Source organism: Camellia sinensis, chromosome 11 (assembly GCF_055761805.1).
Source record: "Camellia sinensis isolate YWXY chromosome 11, ASM5576180v1, whole genome shotgun sequence".
Classification (NCBI taxonomy): domain Eukaryota; kingdom Viridiplantae; phylum Streptophyta; class Magnoliopsida; order Ericales; family Theaceae; genus Camellia; species Camellia sinensis.
In genome coordinates this window covers 105869592-105889756 of record NC_138971.1, presented here as the reverse complement: position 1 = coordinate 105889756, position 20165 = coordinate 105869592, and the positions used below count along the sequence as shown (strand labels likewise).

General features: G+C 38.6%; 1 long non-coding RNA gene and 1 pseudogene across 1 annotated transcript in view; one reads left to right on the top strand and one right to left on the bottom strand.

Annotated features, from left to right (window-relative positions):
• Window positions 1-20030, bottom strand: part of LOC114315009 (uncharacterized) — a 31558-nt pseudogene extending 11528 nt beyond the window's left edge.
• LOC145802065 (uncharacterized) overlaps window positions 1-20165 on the top strand; it is a 225703-nt gene that overhangs the window by 115367 nt on the left and 90171 nt on the right. The window lies entirely within an intron of this gene.

Sequence of the window (20165 nt, the reverse complement as noted above, 5' to 3'; positions counted from 1 at the left end):
TGCATATATCAGTTCGTAGCAGCGATATTTTATATCACCTTTTGGTCTCTTTTTCACTCAAAACCCTAGCGCGGCTCCATCTCTCTCTAAAATACTTTCTCTCTCTTTACAAGTAACCCTAGATCTAAGCATCTCTCAACCCTAGTCCCTTTGTTAAAGTGTTGGAGCATCTCGAGGGCTTTTCTTTGATCCAAGCAAAACCAAATTTGGAGCATTTTTGAAGCTCTTCATCATCTCCTTTGAGCTTCTACTCTTGAGGTAGGGATATCCTACTCTTTAATATGAGCTTTAACCTAGATATTTGTTATTTTGTATAAATGGTGGGATTTGGGAAGATTTGGGTGAAGTTAGGGTTAGGGTTTTGATATTTGAAAGAGGGGTTTTCCATATTTGGTACCATAAGTGTATGAGAGGTCTTGAACATGATATTGCTTGGGTATAATTGGTGAAATTTGGTCTTGGTGTAATATTTGGGAAAGGGGGAAAAGTGCCCTAATTTGAACTAAATAATTATTTTGTATAAATAATGAAATTGGTATGAGAAATATGAAATCGGGGGATATGTAAATGAATGGTGTAGTTGGATTTGATAAATCACTCACCTATAGAAATTTGACAAATTATCTATTTGATAGATTTATTTATCTATTTAGAAATATATGTTTTGGGCTATCGGTGGAGGATAGCTATGACTGTTGTAGAAACTGTATGAGGATTAGGAAGATTGAAACTAATCAACTGAATTATGTCATTGAATATGACGATTTGATTAAACCATTGAATATGTGATTTGATTAGTCATTGCATATGACAACGTGTTTAAATATATTGTATATGTATCATTGTTTGGGAGGAGATAGGGAATGTACTTCATTGTTTGGGAGGAGATAGGGGATAGACTCCATTGAAAATTAAGTTGGACGGAGTGTCTAGGGTGAAAGTCCTGAAATCTCATATACATATGGGTGCTGGTTCCCTCGGATGTGATTCCATAAAATGGCAAGAAATAGAAGTGTTGGATTGATGAATGTGTTGAATTGTGAACCATTGAGTTGTAATCTCATTTTGGTTGTTTTGATAATAATGAATTTGGTTGATAGGTTTACTCGAAATGGATAAAATGGAAATGTATTGAAGTATTAGTTATCTGCGTTGAATGGCCTTGTAAAGAATATGTGTTGGTTAAGAATATTGCACATTTATTTGATGCTGATATTTTAGTTAAATCTCATATATTGTTTAGCATATCTCTACTGGTCTTTGGCTCACCCTACTTGGGAAACCATTTTCAGGTACAGGTGACATGCCGCCTCCAAGGTCTTAGCTTGGGAGGTGTAGGAGTTGAAAGCTCCATTTTGTTATTTTGTTTTTGATGTTAAATATTTATTCAAGCCGAGGGCTTTAATTGTAAAGAGCTTATTACTCTATTTTGTTGTAACCAAGTTATCTCTTAGAAAGATGTAAGCCCATAGGGCATTTATTTTGTTGTTATCAATTAGAGTTACATTCTATAGTTTCAGGGATAAACATTTATGAAAGTGTAATGCATGTAATATCTTTTGTAATATAAACTCTGATAAATGAAAATATAACGTTTCTATCATGTTTATAGATCTTATGGATGGTTGATTTATATTATATTTTGAGGGCGTTACAATTTGGTATTAGAGCGTACCGAGTTTGAATACTTTGCGTACGTGGGAAGTGGTTAGTACCACAATGGGTTTGTCTCGCTTGTTAGAGACTTAGGTATGGCGCTATGTATTTATATGATTACATGTTTATGTGACTATATGGGTATGAGATTTGGTTTCTAGGATGTTGATTGGGTCCATGGGTCTCTAGGAGTCCTGTTGGAAAGGCACTTGATCACTACCGTTTCTAACTGAAACTCTAGCGACGCCACGGGACGGTCATTATCCGGAAATAAAATTTGTATGTGTTTATGTGATTATGTGCTTATGTGGAGTGAATTACAGTTGTCCATTGTATTAGGACGCGAGTGAGATAGCTTTGGCACATTTGTAAATGTGCTAATCTCTTTGTTACCTTCATTAGGATATCAGGATGAGGTCGTGGCAGTAGGCGTGGTAGGCCTAGGAGGAAGGAGTTGGTCAAGCCATTGTGGACGAACCGGTTGGTCAACAGGCCATGGGTGCCTTAGCTCGTGAAATGGCCAGAGCATTGAGGGAATCTATGGACATTCTCAGGGCTGAGAATCAAGTCCAGGCCCATGTAGCTGAGGCAGGGCCTTCTTTTTCTGAAGAGGGAGTTCTTCCGATCGAATCTGGACGAGTTTTTGGGTCACCCTAAGGAGCCACTGAAGGCTGATGAGTGGCTGGAACAGATGACGAAAATGTTTGAGATGCTCAGCATCGAAGACAGAGGTTTGAGGTTGACCTTGGCGTCCTTCCAACTGAAGAGAGACACCGGTCAGTGGTGGAAATATGCACTGGAGCGCATTGGTGGAACTTAGGAGGCCTTTGTTGAAGCTTTCCAGGATAAATACTTACCTGCTACAATGAGGAAGAAGTTAAGGGATCAATTCTCCAAGTTTGTACACCTGAACACCCTAGTGGCCGAGTTTGAAGCCACTTTTACTGGCCTCTCTAGATTTGCACCTGAGTTAGTGGCGACAGAGGAATGCCGTTGTCTGGAGTTTAAGAAGAGACTGAGGACCGGTCTCATGTTTAGAGTTGTCGGATCCATGATTAGGGATTATGGGCGCCTTGTAGAGGCTACAGCCCATCTTGAGACTATTATGCATGCTGAGGAGGAAATGATGAGGGGCTCCAGGAGGAGTCAAGATGGTCAGGGAGACAGTAAGAAGCAGAGGGGTTCTAATCCTCAGCAGTCCTAGGGAGCACATTTGAGATCTACCTTCCCAGTGCCGAGTTCGGGTTCTAGGAGAGGTGGTCAGGGAGACATCACTTGTTACAAATATAGTCAGTTGGGTCACAAGTCTCAATCTTGCCCACAGAGGGGAGGAGGGCACCGAGCAACATCATCTTCGGCTCATTCTCAGGGCAAGAGTCAGGGCAGGGGCCAACTACTCACTTGTTATCAGTGTGGGTAGGCGGGGCACTTGAAGAGGTTTTACCCATAGTTGGGTGGCACCCTGGTGCGTCTAGTTCGAGGCAGACACAAAGTCACCAGCCAGCGTAGTCAGCACAGGCCTCAAGGGCCACTTAAGGACCCTCTTCGGCTCAATCTGTGCAGCAGTCTTATGCTCCGAGAGGTGAGCAGGTAGATCAAAGACCTACGAGGCGTGTGTATTCTGTTACCACGCCAGATCTTGTACCAGCTCTATCTGTTGTGAGAGGTACCTTCTTGTTTTGCAACTCAGTTGCTAATGTGTTAATTGATACGAGTGCATCCCACTCATTTATTTCTTTTGCATTTGCATCTATTTTGGGGTTAGAGTTGGCACAGTTAGCATCTCCTATTTGTGTTGTGTCACCTGTTGGGGGTGAGATAGTTCTAAAATAGGGATGTCGGGGCTGTGATATTAAGGTCACCGATCGCCGGCTTCTGTTTTCTTTTGTATTAATGGATATGGCTGGTTTTCATGTTATTTTGGGTATGGACTGGCTATCGTCATACCGGGCTGTTATAGATTGCTACCATCTGTAGACGCGCCCGAAAATCCCAGGAAAATCCCGTTTTGTTCATTGGGCTCACTACAGTTTGGACTTAATGTCACGGGTCTGAATCTAATCTCACAAAGTGCAATGCAAGATCGATAAATCACCAAAGAGTCCAAATTCGGCAAATCATTTTGAAAAATTAATTTTTAGAAAGAAGTGCCAAACATGGACTACTTTGCCAGATACAGAGTTACCACCTAAATATTTTATTTTTTGGAAAATTTAGGAAACCCTGACTCGTGCCTAAGGCCACGTGTCTGTCATCACCAAAGTTGCCTCGGCTCGGGAACTTGGGTACGAGAGGGGAAGGTCATGCAATGAGCACCCCTGCTCACCCGATCAAAGACCGGCCACTACTAAACATGATATCTTGTTTTTTGAAAACACATGTGCTCTTATTTCGGTTATTAACCTAGAATTACTATGTGATGCGCACAGCATACAAGTATAGACATGATCGCCTAAGTTGGAACAAAACATCTCATGTTTGTTTTTTAAAGCAGTTTGCTACTCGCAAGTAGGCTAAAATGCGGATTTTGCCACCCTCAAGTGGGCTTAAAACTCACAATCAATGAATTGTTTCAATTCAAGTAATCCAACCTTCACCCACAGGCATTCAGGCAGTCATAAGCAGTTAGCCTCATGGCAAGCATGCTATTATGGTAGTCACTCACACACATGCAAGGATGCTAAAGTATAAACACTCACCGAGTACTCCAAGCCAAAACAGAAGATAGTTAGTAATCATGCATGATCCTAGCTATGTCAAGAATGCCTAATACAACACATGCAAAATGCAACTAAGATAGGCTCTGCTATTCTAAAATGTCATGTGAAATGCAACTTGATATATGTATTCAAACAGGAATTGAAATATAATGCAGTTAGTATGATGTGCCGAGCCCGGTGCATGCAAGACAGATGAATAAATGTGAACATGCGAGCATAAGAATGCATCGTAAGCTGGTAAATAAAAGGGAGAAAGAACTAGAGGTTGGAAGACATGCATCACACATATGCACGCTTATTTACAACAGTTGTGCCCTCTCGACGGAGGGTTCGAATGAATAATATAGAACTAACTAGCTAATCTAAGCTAATCTAATGAAACTAGTTATTACACAACAGAATGAATAACAAGCTACAGCTAATTATTACACAACTCTAACTAATCAACAAATTAACTGAGTTAGCAATTAAATAAACATATAAACTATATGATGTAGGCTGCCTCAGCTCTGCTTTGGATGACAAAGGATGCATGCATGCTCGAATCGCCTTGTTCAGAAATCCCTCGCGACGCCCCGATTTGCCTCTGTTTGCAATTGATTTCAGAAACTTGCACCAAGCTCCAGAGAGATAAAAATCCACCTTGGGAATCTGTCGGGATGCTGCCGACCAGATATTGGCCTTAGAGACCACCGGCCGACCAGTTTTTGTGGTGAAAACCAGAAAAAATGGCCGGCCAGCCACTTTATCTGGTCGGCCGACTAGTTTTTGCTGCTGGTTTCTAGTTTTCTACAACAGAGGGCAAGACAGGGGGCATGGCAAAGTATTTACAACACATGTATGCGCGACCACCCTCCCTATCATTACATAAGCTCAAGGGAGTGTAGGTCTCGACCCTCGGGCCACCAATCACGCATCTCGATAAATGATGGCCGAGGGGCCGAATTGCACAACTCAATATGAAATGAATGCACATATGAACCCATAAAGCCTAAAACTCCATCATGTACAGTCAAGAGTGTCGGCGACTGGGAATTGAATCACGTTTCATCACTTCGAGTATGAAACGCCCCTTGTTTCCCGTGTTTGGACTAACACCTATTCCAAACACAAATACAAAGCAAGCATGGCATACACAATGTGACTCAAGCATGCACCTCAATGCAATACAACTTAGACATGCAAACATGCAAGGGACAAATATGCTAGTCATAATGCAATGCAACACAAGCATGCAAATAACATGAGCATGCAAACAACAACATGGCATACACAATGCAAACAACATGGCATACACAATGCAATGTAACATGGCAGACACAATGCTCAATGGACTTAAACCGAATATGGGTAGACCTCAGTCATGCCCAAAATAGAGGCCATAATGATGAAACTAAGGCACAAAAAGGCAATGCAAGCATGCTCAATGCAATGGCCCATTGGCTAGGCATAAGAGTACAACTCTCAAGAGTGCTCAAGGAGTGACAAATGTGGAAGTGTAACAACACTAAAGGCTCTGAAATCAAGTGTGAAATGATGCCAAATCATTCAAACAACACAAGTAAAGCATGCAAGAGGGCCTAAGGCACAAAGCCATTGAAGGGACTATACAAAGGGGCATGCAATACATGGCACAAATGATTAAACCAACCATGGACAAAGCTCAAATAGGTCTAAACAAAGACCAAAACATGCTGAGATGAGAGCTCAAGGACCTAGGCAAGATGGCATACATGCTAGGCCGCAAACAAGGCAACAATGCACAACACTTAAGGGCTTTCAAAGCATGAATGAAGTGGGAACATGGCAATGCTAAATGCTCTGAAATGAAGTATTAAATGATGCCAAATCATCTAAATATCTCAAAGATAGCATGCATGAGTCAACAAAACACGAAACTAGCAAGGCCAATTGCACTACAGCTATACAAAGCTTGAAGGATATGGCAAAGGCAACCCAAAACAGTCCTAGATCATGCCAAAATGATACTAAAACATACATGGAAGAAAGCCAAAACAAGCTAGCATAAAGGGCATGAGGCATGGTGCATACAAGGCAAATAAGGTGGATTACACTACACCTATTAAGACGAAGCATGGGATGACTTAAGCAAAAAAAATTAGAGTTATATTATAGCAAAAATAACCCCAAATAAGCATTGAAATGATGGCTCCCAAGCTAAGGCATGAAGGCATAGGCAATGACCCATGTTAAGGCATAAAGGGGCCAACCCTCCAACGCATTGAATGAGTGATAAATGCAAGTGCATGAGCATGAAACATGGACTAAAATCATATAATAAATGATGCCAAATCATTCAAATAGTCCAAGTAAGGCATGCTAGTGGCCTTGATATACAAAGCTAACAAGCTATAATGCACTATAGCTATACAAAGCATGGCATACATGACCAAGACAACACAAATCAGACCTTAAACATGGTAAATAATGAACAAAATCTTCTTTAAGTTAAGCCTAAAGCATGCTAGAATGATATGTTACAACATGATGTATGTTAGGCTATTTCATGGAATTGCACCACAAGTGCATGAGGCATGCAAGAGGTGACCAAACCAAACCCTAACAGAGGTATGATATGGAAAAACATCATCAAAAACATGCTGAGATAGACTCAAATCAAGCTAGAATAACATGCTACTTCATGAAGCATCCAAAGCTAGTTTGAGGGATTTACACTACAAGTGTATAAGGCATGCATGGAGTGACCAAGACAAGTCAAAACAGATCTAAGGCATGCTGAAATAACCCCAAATACATGCTAAGATATGGTCAACACACACTTAACAAAGGTGCTCAAATATGAGGCAAATATGACAAGTATTGAAGACAACAAGGAGAGGGGACCCTTTCCTTCTTGGGACCTCAAAACACCGTCTCCACCACTGAAATCCAGAGGGATCCAGAGGGATTTTAGTGGTGAGAAGACCAAAACAAGGTGGTCCCAAAGCTCACAAAAGAGGCACAAAAATAAGGCCAAACAAGGCCTAAAAGGGGGTAAACAACCCCAAACGAAAAAGTGACTTTAAAAAAAAATTTTAAACATACAAAAATAGAACTTTTTCCAGTTAAGAGCTAAGCTCAAAATGGTATGAAAATAAGGCTAAAATCTTAAGCAAAAATAGGGGATTTAAGGGTTGGAAACTCACCCTTGATGACCCTCTTCAAGGCTACAACTCCAGCAACCTCTTTGAGTTCAAACTAGTCCAAAAACTCCAGAAATAACTCCTAGGTGCCTCAGCAACAAAAGGATGATGTTTGGATAGGAGGTTGTGTGCACAAAAGTGTGAAGAATGGTCACTTTAAGGCATAAAATAAGAGGGAAATGGAGGATTATAGATATAGATGATATGTATAGCTCAAGCACAAAATTCTCTAACCTAAGAAGGGAGAGAGGCCTTCCCTCTTATAGAGAAACAACTCTCAAGCTTCTTGGACAAGCTAAGAGCTTTTCTAAATCCCTCCATACATGTGTATGCAGGATACAGTCTGTGCCCTCCAGCTGGCATAGCTGGCATCCATTCAGTCTGACAAAACAGAAAGAAAGCTGCCGACCAGATAAAGTGGTCGGCCTGGTACTTTTAGTGGTCGGCCGACCACCCAAAGTGGTCTCCCAAAAAAAAAAAAAAAAAAAAAAAAAAAAAAAAAAAGTGGTCGGCCAGGGGAATTGGTGGTCTCCACACTGAAAGCAAGCCAATGGTGGGGTGAGAAACCAGAAAATGTGGCCCAAAGACGAAGAAAACCAGTTTTCCAACTAGAAAACTGGTTGGCGGGAAGAAAAGTGGTCTCCAAGGATAAAGCTGGTCTCCCACCCTTGTACCACTTCCCAAACATGGAAAGTAAGGTTTGTACACAAGACAAGCCAAAACGGATGCAAGACGAGGGTTCGGGAGGCCAGACGCACGGCCGAGAACACCGAAAACCAGTTACCGAGCATCAAAAGTGGCGTACGACCACGAAAGTGGTCTCCCGGACCACAATGTCCCTCTAGGGAGAGGAAGCAAGGTTTGGTTCAAGAACCAAGCCAAACGGAGAACGTTAAGCGGTCCTGAGCCGAGGCACACGGCTGATGGCTCCGAAAACCAGAAACTAGTCTCCAAATGGGAACAGTAGCCTACGACCACTGAGCGATGGTCTACAAGAGCTCTCCCTCCCTTCGGCAAGAGAAAACAAGACTTGGTCCACAAACCGAGTCAAAGTACAAAGGGTCTCGAGGTCCGGAGGCGAGGCTCTCAGCCAAGAACTCCGAAACCTCGAAACGTACACAACATGCGCAATCACCGAGCGCTCAATCGATGACGTCTGAGTCTTAAGGTCAGTCAAAAATGGGGTGTCTACACCGTCAGAGGGTTATTATATGTACTTTGAGTGGTAATTGTTTCATTTCTTGGGAGATTAGGTTAGTAGAGTCTTATCACCGGTGTATGATCCGCACGGGCAGAGTGAGCTTAGTTGTCTTCTCGCTAGCTTTATGAATAGTGAGTGTGATGAGGCCCGGGTGGTTTGTGAATACTTGGATGTCTTTCCCGAGGATCTTATTAGTTTACCACCCCACCGAGAGATCGAGTTCTCTATTGATTTAGTGCGTGGCACGACACCGATTTCTATGGCACCATACCGTTTTGCACCAGCTGAGTTGAGTGAACTGAAGGTTCAACTACAGGAATTACTAGATAAGGGTTTTATTCACCCTAGTACTTCACCTTAGGGAGCACCAGTCTTCTTTGCTAAAAAGAAATATGGGCCTTTGAGACTTTGTATCGATTACCAAAAGTTGAACCGGGTTACAGTTAAGAACAAGTACCCTATGATTCGTATAGATGACCTATTTGATCAGTTGAAAAGGTCTCGCTGTTTCTCTAAGATAGATTTGAGATTGGGCTACCATCAGTTGAGAGTCACGGAGGAGGATATCCCGAAGACGGCATTCCGTACGCAGTATGGCCATTATGAGTTTCTGGTGATGCCTTTTGGGCTAACCAATGCACCAGCTGTGTTTATGGACTTGATAAACCGAATCTTCTGAGAGTTCTTAAATCGTTTTGTGGTTGTCTTTGTGGACGACATCTTGATTTACTCACTCTCTGAGGAGGAGCACGATAAACACCTGCAAGTGGTGCTTGAGTTGCTTAGAGCCCATAAACTGTATGCTAAGTTCGGGAAGTGTGAGTTCTGGCTAAAAGAGGTTAAGTTCTTAGGCCACACGGTGTCCGGGGGAGGGGTGACTGTAGATTCATCCAAAATTAAGGCAGTGCAGGATTGGGCACAACCTAAAAATGTTTTCGAGATCTGTAGTTTCTTAGGGTTAACGGGGTATTACCGTCAGTTTGTGAAGGATTTCTCCAGATTAGCTTTGCCTTTGACTAGACTGACGAGGAAATGGGTCAAATTTGTGTGGAGTGAGACTTATGAAAAGTCATTGTGATGCCTCACAAGAGGGTTTGGGTTATGTGCTAATGCAAGAGGGAAAAGTAGTAGCCTATGGCTCACGGCAGTTGAAAACACACGAGAGGAACTACCCTACTCACGATTTACAGTTAGCAGCTGTGATTTTTTCCTTGAGGATTTGGAGGCACTATCTACATGGTGAGAGATTTGAGGTATTTTCTGATCATAAGAGTCTGAAGTATTTGTTTACACAGAAAGACTTGAATTTGAGGCAGAGAATGTGGATGGAGTTCATAGAGGATTATGACTTCAAGTTACATTATCATCCGGGCAAGGCCAATGTTATGGCAGATGCCCTAAGTAGGAAATCCATTAGTAGTGTGGCTTATATAGCTATCCAAGAGTGGGAGATGCTGGGTGCTCTTGGGGAATTTGACTTGCATCTGGGCGAGTTTATCGAGTCCGCAACCTTATTTTCTGTGGTTGCACAACCTACACTTGTGAATTGAGTGTTAGAAGCCCAAAAAGGTGACTTTCCTCTCTGGGAGAAGATCGCCAATGGAAAGATAGAGAAGGGTTTAACTGTGTATCCTGACCTGAGTGTGAGATACCATGATCGTTTGTTCGTGCCGGAGTCTTGCCAAGAGGAAGTACTCCGAGAGTTTTACCATTCACGCCTTCCAGTGCATCCGGGAGGCACAAAGATGTATCATGATCTGAGTCGCCAGTTTCGTGGAGGGGTATAAAGAAAGATGTGGCAGTGTTTGTATCGAAGTGCCTTACTTGCCAGCAAGTAAAGGCCGAACATCAGAGGCCAGCAGGTTTGTTACAACCCTTGCCTATAGCTGAGTGGAAGTGGGAGCATGTCATGATGGATTTTGTTGTGGGCCTTCCAAGCACTCAACGGGGTAGTGATGCCATTTGGGTGGTAGTTGATCAACTGACTAAGTCGACACATTTTATTCCTATGCGCATAAGAGATTCAGTAGATTACCTTACTGACTTGTATATTCGAGACATAGTGAAGTTACACGGGGTCCTTGTGACGATCATTTCGGATAGAGATCCGCGTTTCACTGCAAGGCTGTGGCAGAGTTTGTAGAGTGCCTTGGGCACTAGATTGACTTTTAACACGGCTTACCATCCTCAGACTGACAGGCAGTCTGAGCGTATTATTCAGATCCCTGAGGATATGCTTCGGGACTATGTCCTTGACTTTAAAGGGTCGTGGGAGAGACACTTACTCTTAGTGGAGTTTGCCTACAATAACAGTTTCCTGTCGAGTATTGGCATGGCACCATTTGAGGCCTTGTATGGCCGACCGTGTAGATCTCCAGTGTATTGGGCCAAGGTGGGTGATGCACCTTTGTTAGGTCTAGAGTTGGTTCAGGAAACGACGGAGAAAGTGGCACTTATCTGGAAGAGGTTAGTTACAGCCCAGAGTTATCAAAAGAGTTATGCCGACCATAGGAGGAGACCTTTGTCATTTGAGGTAGGTGATCATATCTTTTTGAAAATATCACCTAGATGGGGTTTGATGAGATTTGGGAAAAGTGGGAAGCTATCCCCCGCGTTTTATTGGTCTTTTTGAGATCCTTGAGCGGATTGGAGAGGTTGCATACCATTTAGCGTTGTCTCTGTAACTTTTCAGAGTGCATGACGTGTTTCATATTAGTATGCTTCAGAAATATGAGCCGGATCCATCACATGCGTTGGATTGAACTGACTTAGAGGTAGATGAGGATGCCTCATATGAGGAGAGACTGGTGCAAGTCTTGGATAGACGGGACCAAGTCTTGCGAGGCAAGACAATTCCCTTGGTCAAAGTACTGTGGAAACATCACAGGGTTGAGGAAGCAACTTGGGAGCATGAAATTGGAAGTCCGTGAGAAATTTCCGAATTGGTTTGTTGATGTTTGAGTATATGTTGATGCTTTAATCTTGCTTATGAACTATGAAAACACTGTATATGTTTTGAAGTTATGAGACTATTGTGTATGTTGTTTAAGTTGATGGAAATGTAAACTTGTTATAAAACATTGAATATGTTTGAAAAAAAAAATAAAAATAATTGAGATGTATGTGTTAAAACTAGTTAAATTTTTTTTTTTGGAATATGCATATTGGTAAAATATGTTGGATTATGTATATATAGTGGATTTGTTCTCTTCTGAAGAGATGGATTGACCGGTGGGTGGGTCATAGTGATGAGAGTGGAATGGTAATCATTTTGAAAATGAGATAATCATGCTTTTGAAACATGTAATAAAATTTTGGGGACAAAATTCTTTAAGGGGGGGAGGTTATAGCGATCCCAGTTTTGCCCTGACATTCTTTGTGTCTCGGACTTAGGTTCTGTGGTTGAACATCGTATCATTGTATTGTTATTCTCTTTTGACTCTTTGTATTTGAGTCTTGGATTATGTTGGGCGTGTTTGGAACGGGTTGGTTGCTAGTTGGTCTAGAATGTTGTTGCCCAGATTTTGGCTTCTTCGCTCGAGCGAGGCTTCTTCGCTCGAGCGAGCCTTGTGTAATCTGCTTTTTCGCTCGAGCGAGGATTCTTGCGCTCGAGTGAGAATAAAGAGTTTTCAAGTTTCCTTCCAGACACAGCTTTTCTGGGAAGGGGGAAGTTCTTCGCTCGAGCGAGACTTCTTGCGCTCAAGCGAGCTTTGTATTAGTTGTTCCTATGCTCGAGCGAGGCTTCTTGCACTCGAGCGTGTGTCTACGTTTGTGGCAGACCTGAAGCTTTGCATTCTACGCTCGAGCGACGCTTCTTGCGCTCGAGCAAGGTCACTGTTGTGTCTGGTCGCTCGAGCGAGGACTACGTATATCAGTTCGCAGCAATGATATTTTATATCACCTTTTGGTCTCTTTTTCACTCCAAACCCTAGCACAGCTCCATCTCTCTCTAAAATACTCTCTCTCTCTCTCTACAAGTAACCCTAGATCTAAGCATCTCTCAACTCTAGTCCCTTTGTTAAAGTGTTGGAGCATCTCGAGGGCTTTTCTTTGATCTGAGCAAAACCAAATTTGGAGCATTTTTGAAGCTCTTCATCATCTCCTTTGAGCTTCTACTCTTGAGGTAGGGATATTCTACTCTTTAATATGAGCTTTAACCTAGATATTTGTCATTTTGTATAAATGGTGGGATTTGCAAAGATTTGGGTGAAGTTAGGGTTAGGGTTTTGATATTTGAAAGAGGGGTTTTCCATATTTGGTACCATATGTGTATGAGAGGTCTTGAACATGATATTGCTTGGGTATAATTGGTGAAATTTGGTCTTGGGTGTAATATTTGGGAAAGGAGGAAAAATGCCCTAATTTGAACTAAATAGATATTTTGTATAAATAATGAAATTGGTATGGGAAATATGAAATCGGGGGATATGTAAATCAATGGTATAGTTGGATTTGATAAATCACTCACCTATAGAAATTTGATAAATTATCTGTTTGATAGATTTATTTATCTATTTAGAAATATATGTTTTGGGCTATCGGTGGAGGATAGCTATTATTGTTGTAGAAACTGCATGAGGATTAGGAATATTGAAACTAGTCAACTAAATTATGTCATTGAATATGACGGTTTGATTAAACCATTGAACATGTGATTTGATTAGTCATTGTATATGACAACGTATTTAAATACATTGTATATGTATCACTATTTGGGAGGAGATAGGGGATGGACTCCATTGAAAATTAAGTTGGCCGGAGTGTCCAGGGTGAAAGTCCTGAAATCTCATATACATATGGGTGCCGGTTCCCTCAGATGTGATTCCGTAAAATGGCAAGAAATAGAAGTGTTGAACTGATGAATGTGTTGAATTGTGAACCATTGATTTGTAGTCTCATTTTGGTTGTTTTGATAATAATGAATTTTGTTGATAGATTTACCTGAAATGGATGAAATGGAAATGAATTGAAGTATTAGTTATCTGTGTTGAATGGCCTTGTAAAGAATATGTGTTGGTTAAGAATATTGCACATTTATCTGATGCTGATATTTTAATTAAATCTCATATATTGTTTAGCATATCTCTACTGGGCTTTGGTTCACCCTACTTGGGAAACCATTTTCAAGGACAGGTGACATGCCGCCTCCAAGGTCTTAGCTTAAGAGGTGTAGGAGTTGAAAGCTCCATTTTGGTATTTTGTTTTTAATGATAAATGTTTATTCAAGCTGAGGGCTTTAATTATAAAGAGGTTATGACTCTCTTTTGTTGTAACTAAGTTATCTCTTGGAAAGATGTAAGCCCATAGGGCATTTATTTTGTTGTTATCAATCAGAGTTACATGCTATAGTTTCAGGGATAAACATTTATGAAAATGTAATGCATGTAATATCTTTTCTAATATAAACTCTGTTGAATGAAAATATAACATTTCTATCACGTTTATAGATCTTATGGATGGTTGATTTATACAATATTTTGAGGGCGTTACAAATTTGTTTTCAAGGAAAAAAGAAAATGGAAAATTAACAAAAGTTCAGCACTGAAATAAATGCCACTGATTATTGATTATGATTGTATTAATACATCTATATTTCTATTCCCAAAATAAGTTAAAAATTTTGAAATACAGAATGATTGGCTAGTACAAGAATAATAAATTTATAAGGTTCAAAAGGTTAAAATTTTAGTTTAGACAAGTGAAAGAGAGATTTGAGAAAAATACTACACTGAGAACTGTATGAAACATATATGCAACAGATATATATAAAGGATGCTGGATATATAATATAATGATATTCATTCAATATGAAAGTCAGGTGTATATGTGCATAACTATGTACAATATAGTATTTATATCATGAGAAATCCTATAATCAGTAATATATACCATCTATATATGACTGTACTAAGCCACTCAGTATATAACATAACCCTACCCTAGCTAGATTGTATACGTATCAGACTACGGAAGAGGAACCGATTGAGCCGTAGAATCTTAAATAAGATCATCAGCGACATCTTGGAAATACAGCCATTTGTGATCCGGCTAGTTGGGCTTAGTGCAGAAGGGGAACTCGAGTACAATCTTCTTGTATTGTTATCTCACCTCAGTCAATGATAGTAAACCAAACTCATGGTAATCACATAGCATGGCATAACAGTGACGATAGCGTGGCTCCCAGAAAATTTTGTGACCCATGATGGCTGCCGCGTGCAAGAGTTAGAAAATTGAGAACTTTAGTGATACTTTCAATTAAAGCATTGAAAGGAAAAATTGCACGCGAGCATTTATCAGGCCAAATAAATTGAGAAATTTAACTGGAATGTGTTTCTTCTTCATGCAAACGATTTCTCCAATGGCATAGACCACAGCCACTAGAGCAGTACCAATACCAAAAAAGGATAAAGCTTTCTACTCTCTCCAAATTGTTCGAAGGATGCACTTAAAATTTCAAAAATTACATTTGCAGCAACACAATACTTATCAAACTTGGTTTTTCTTATCTTTCGGTAAATCTTAAGAAAAATCTCTTTTATCTCTCGCTCCATGGCTGATTAATATTGGTATGAAATGGGTTTTTCAAGTTCACTGGAAAATGGTGAATTTCACCTAAATTTTAGCGGAGAAGGTAACCGTCATTGAAAATGATGAATTTTGTTGGAGATGGAAAGGAAAGGCTAGAGATTTATCAATGGTTGAACCAAATCAAAGAGAAGAGATAGTAGAGAGAGGTGGTTGAGTGAAACGCAAAGCAAGCATGAAAAAAAGAGAAAATGGTAGACCACCCCTTCGTATATTTTCGAATCCCACTCCCTCTTTCACACATATGATAATAAATAAATAAATATGATTTCCATTATTTTGCCGTTTGTGCTTGAACAATGAAAAGAAAAAGAGGTATACCTGGAGCTCACCCTTAGAATGATGAATGCCTCACTCCCAATGCAGCAAACTTTCGAAGTATCACGTGTCTATACACCTTCACCTATCATCATCCACCAAAATCATACGTTTCACATTCTCCACCAATTATAACTTGCTATTTGTTTATGGTGCAGGGGCTAAGGAATAATGAAAGAAATTTTTGGCTTATAATTATCTTTATAGGAAAATTTTGGCTTATATTTATAGGAAATTTTCAATAAAGGGGTTGAAGGAAATCTTCATAATTATTTATACCCATAAATCTTTATAATTATTTGTTAATTATCTATAAATAATTCTTTGTATTTTCTGATTTTTTTTTTTTAATTTTGAGTCAATTTTTATGGCTTATAATTATAGAAAGATTTATGTCACTCATAAATCTTTAAATTAAATCTTTATGGCTTATAAATCTTTATAAAGATTTATGGCTGCCATAAATCTTTATAATTATTTTTTAATTATCTATAAATAAAAGAACTAATTATGAGTATTCATATAATTATCTATGAATAAATCTTTATAAAGATTTATGGCTTATAAAGAATTTGAGATTTATAAGCCATAAATCACTGATTTATTTATAATTCTGATCTTTTTATAATTATACAAAGATTTATGGCTTATAAAGATTTATGTCATTGATTTATGGCTTATAAAGGTTTCTGTCATTGATTTATGGCTTATAAAGATTTTATAAATTTCCTGATTTTTTTGTTTTTATTTTTGAGTCAATTTTTTTATTTTTTAAGTCCGTCGTGACTGGACCATTCTAAAATTTACAAAATTTGAGTCAATTTTGAAAGAAAAAAAAGTTTAACTAAAAGCAAAAATAAGCCAAATTATATATATATGTGTGTGTGTGTGTGTGTGTATATATAATTACAAAAATTTGCTTACCTTTGTATTTTCTATTTTTTTTAATTTAAAAAATTCAACATAATTTTTTTAAAAAAATCACTAAACACAAAAATAAGTCGAACTAAACAACCAAAAAAGGACACTCCCAAAAGAAGATAAAGTTTTACATCTAATGATGACTTATCCAAATTCTTCACAGTCACAGATGCCAAGGATTCCCTAGATTGGTCCTCCGTGATTTTTATTTCTGAGAGATTTTGAAGCACAACTATCATCTTCCTTAGATCCATAAACAGTTTTGGAAAGGGGAGAACCACTCTCAACTGCCTATGACTTGCAATCTTCCACCAAATGCATAAACGAATCCACCGGACAAAATATAAACATAGTAAAGCATATACGTATAAGAATAATATTAGTATAGTATAGACTATACTAATATTATTTTCACAATACGAGGTAGTCTTCATGATGTAAATGAGAATGACGATGCGAAAAAAAAAAAAAAACCCCAGAAAGAATTTGCATTCAGCAGCATTGATTGCTTTAGGAAATAACTGACAAGGATATGGAAATAAAACCCTGATCTGCAATGAACCACATACCGTTTTATCTGTAAGAGCAGCCTTCACACATGGAAAAAGGGGAAGTATATTGTAGGCTTTCGATGAAAGGATAATCATCGAAGTTACCAAAGTAAAGAGGGATCTGCATTGTGATAGTGGCAATGGCCCTATGGAAACAACAGGACATGTCTTGACTTGGCACAGTTGATGTCCCGTTATCTCAATCTTACTCATTCATTACATCGCTATTATGGCATTTCATTAAACAACAAAAATGGAAATAAAGAACAAAGCATATACAAAAATATAAAAAGTAAAAATTAAAAAAAAAAAAGAAAAAAAGAAGAAGAATAAGAAGAAGAAGCACCATATAAAGGCATATTAAATGCAATTCCATCCAACCTACAAAAATATAAGCATAATAGTTGGTTTGGATGCTAACCTTCTTCAATGAGAGAAATTATTTTCAAGGAAAAAGCTAGCTGAAAACTTCGGACTAGAGCCTCTTGACTGGAGTTCTGCAAACATGATGAGTTGTAATAAGAAAAGGCCTGTAAACGTATACAAAAAAAAACAAAACAAAACAAAAACAAAAACAAACAAACAAACAAACAAACAAAGGATAATTATGCTTGTTACATATGGTGAATTGACCAAATTTAACATAATTAACAAAATCTACCATAGACTACCAGATTACCACATGTCATGGAAAATCTGATTTAAGATATCTGATGATCCAATGAACGAATTTCCAAAATAACAGATCTCGTGGGGAACTATATCTGATAAAGGAAGTACTACAATAGCCTAGAAAGCTGCCATGGCACTTGTTTTCTGGCAACCAGGCGGGGCAGAAAAATGGCAGTGGAACAACTCCCACTTGGCAGACAGTGGTTGGTCAGGATGGCTTGTAATATTTTTTATCAAATAAATATAAATAATTGTTAAAATACTACAAAAGAGGAAGAAGAAGAAGCCGTTGTATGGTTTCTCTTATAACAAAGGCAAATTATTGCAAAGTTGAATAATATGAAATTTAAAGATGTAATGAATCACTGATGAATGAAAGCACAATGTGAATGTAAATCATAGCAATATCAAGACATGTGTTGCTGAGTGAATAAGGGAAGACTACAGAGAGAAAAAGACGAGGGAAAGAGTGAAGGATGAAAAAAAGGGAGGCAAGAGGGAAAAACAGGGGAACCAAGACAACATGTAAATACGCATACATGCTGTTAACAAAACTAATCGAATCCAAATCTACAAGATAACATTAATTAGTTTTGAAGACTAGATGAGCTGTATGGCGCAAGTTTTATGCTCTAGTTAAAGGAACCAAGTCTCTACAAGGGTTGAGGGGAGGCCAAACAAATTCAGAAAACTAAACCTCCTTGTTGAGGATTTTAATAGAAATTGTGATACAAATGTGTTATCAACAAAGATAAAACTTCCACAACCCAAACAATATTCTAGAAAAAAAGAAAAGGAAAAAAAAGAACATCAGAATAAACTGTAAAACCAAATACAAATCAACAATTACCTTGCCACGAGAGAACAACAACACTAGGTATGTATAAGCAATTGCTTCATAGTTGCCAGGCATATTTGCAAAAGAGATGGATTGTGCCCAAACTGAAGAAAGTAGGAGGCTAATCCAACGACTACTCAGCCTAAGAGAAGTTACTTCCTGGTATTGAAAGAATAAAACAATGGTCATATGAGTCAATAATCCAAAATATATGTGACTTGATACCTATAAGGAGTCTCAATTAAAGGCTAAAGTCAAATCTTAAAATGATACCATTTTAAGTTATCAATTATGCCAAAGGCTTAGGTTGTTAAGAATTGGGCCTAACAATGTTTATTAAGCTATTTAACAAGAATTTCTAAACGGAAATGAAAATGCCAAAACCTACCAAATCCTTATTTAAATTGTTGACAAAATTTTCATCTATTGTTGGAAGTACTGATACACTTTTGATGCTCTAGACTTGATTGCAAGTTGACTTGATTCTATTCAGCATCCTGCTGTTGTTGTTTGTTCGTTGTCCTTCAGTAACTAGTTTTTCTTTGTTATCAAGACTAACATTTCCCTTTGCGGAAGACCTGTCATTTCCCATCTTCCAAAACAGGGAAGCTGAAGAAAAAAAGATAGAAACAGTTCTTGAGAGAGTTTTTGCAAGATCTGCAACACTCTTTGCCTTTGGACTAGCTGAAATTGCTTGAGGGCAAACTGAAGATGGCACAAGAACAACAGAAAATGATGAGCTCCGATTCGAGTTTCATGATCTAGATAGACCATAGCTAGGAGTAACTGATGAAATAAAGCCTCAGGAAATGCCTGAGGAGAAAAAGATAAACTCAGATGCAAGGTTGGATAAAAGGTTGAAATAACAAGAGAAAGCAATATAATCATTAAAAAAATTTAACTTCCTTGGCTTGTTTTTATATGACAAATTTGGTATAGTGGCTGCAATTTGAGCAGTACAAAAAATGGCAACAATAATAGTTCTGGCTATAACTGTAATATTTGAGATGTTCTCCAACATCACAGCCATGGTGTCAAGAATTGGGCCTGCTTCTCCAACCTGTTTGTCAATGGCGATTCAATATCAAATCTCTCAAAATACAATTACAAAATTCTTTTAAAAGTTTAGGACACATAGAACAAGTGAAATATTTAAAAATTTAAATACAAATTATAAACCAAAATATAGCATCACAAGTATTTCCAACTCAAGATCACAAGAACTACGAGTCCACAACATTGCAGGTGTATTAAGGAATATGAAGAGATAAATGATACCTTGAGTGATAACTCCACAAAGCACTCATCAACTGCTACCCGAAATTTTCTGTGCCAATTGATTATCTCAGCTCCTAAATTTGTATCATCAAGTGAGTAATGAATGCTTTTCCATAGGTGCCTCATAACATCTATTGTTTATTTGAACTGATTTTTTTTTTTTTTTGTGGGTAAAGGGATAAATCATTTACTTTCTTAGTACATAGTATGCCTCAACCATTTGGTAATGCAAGCTTTAAAATCTTATTGTGAACTAAGAAT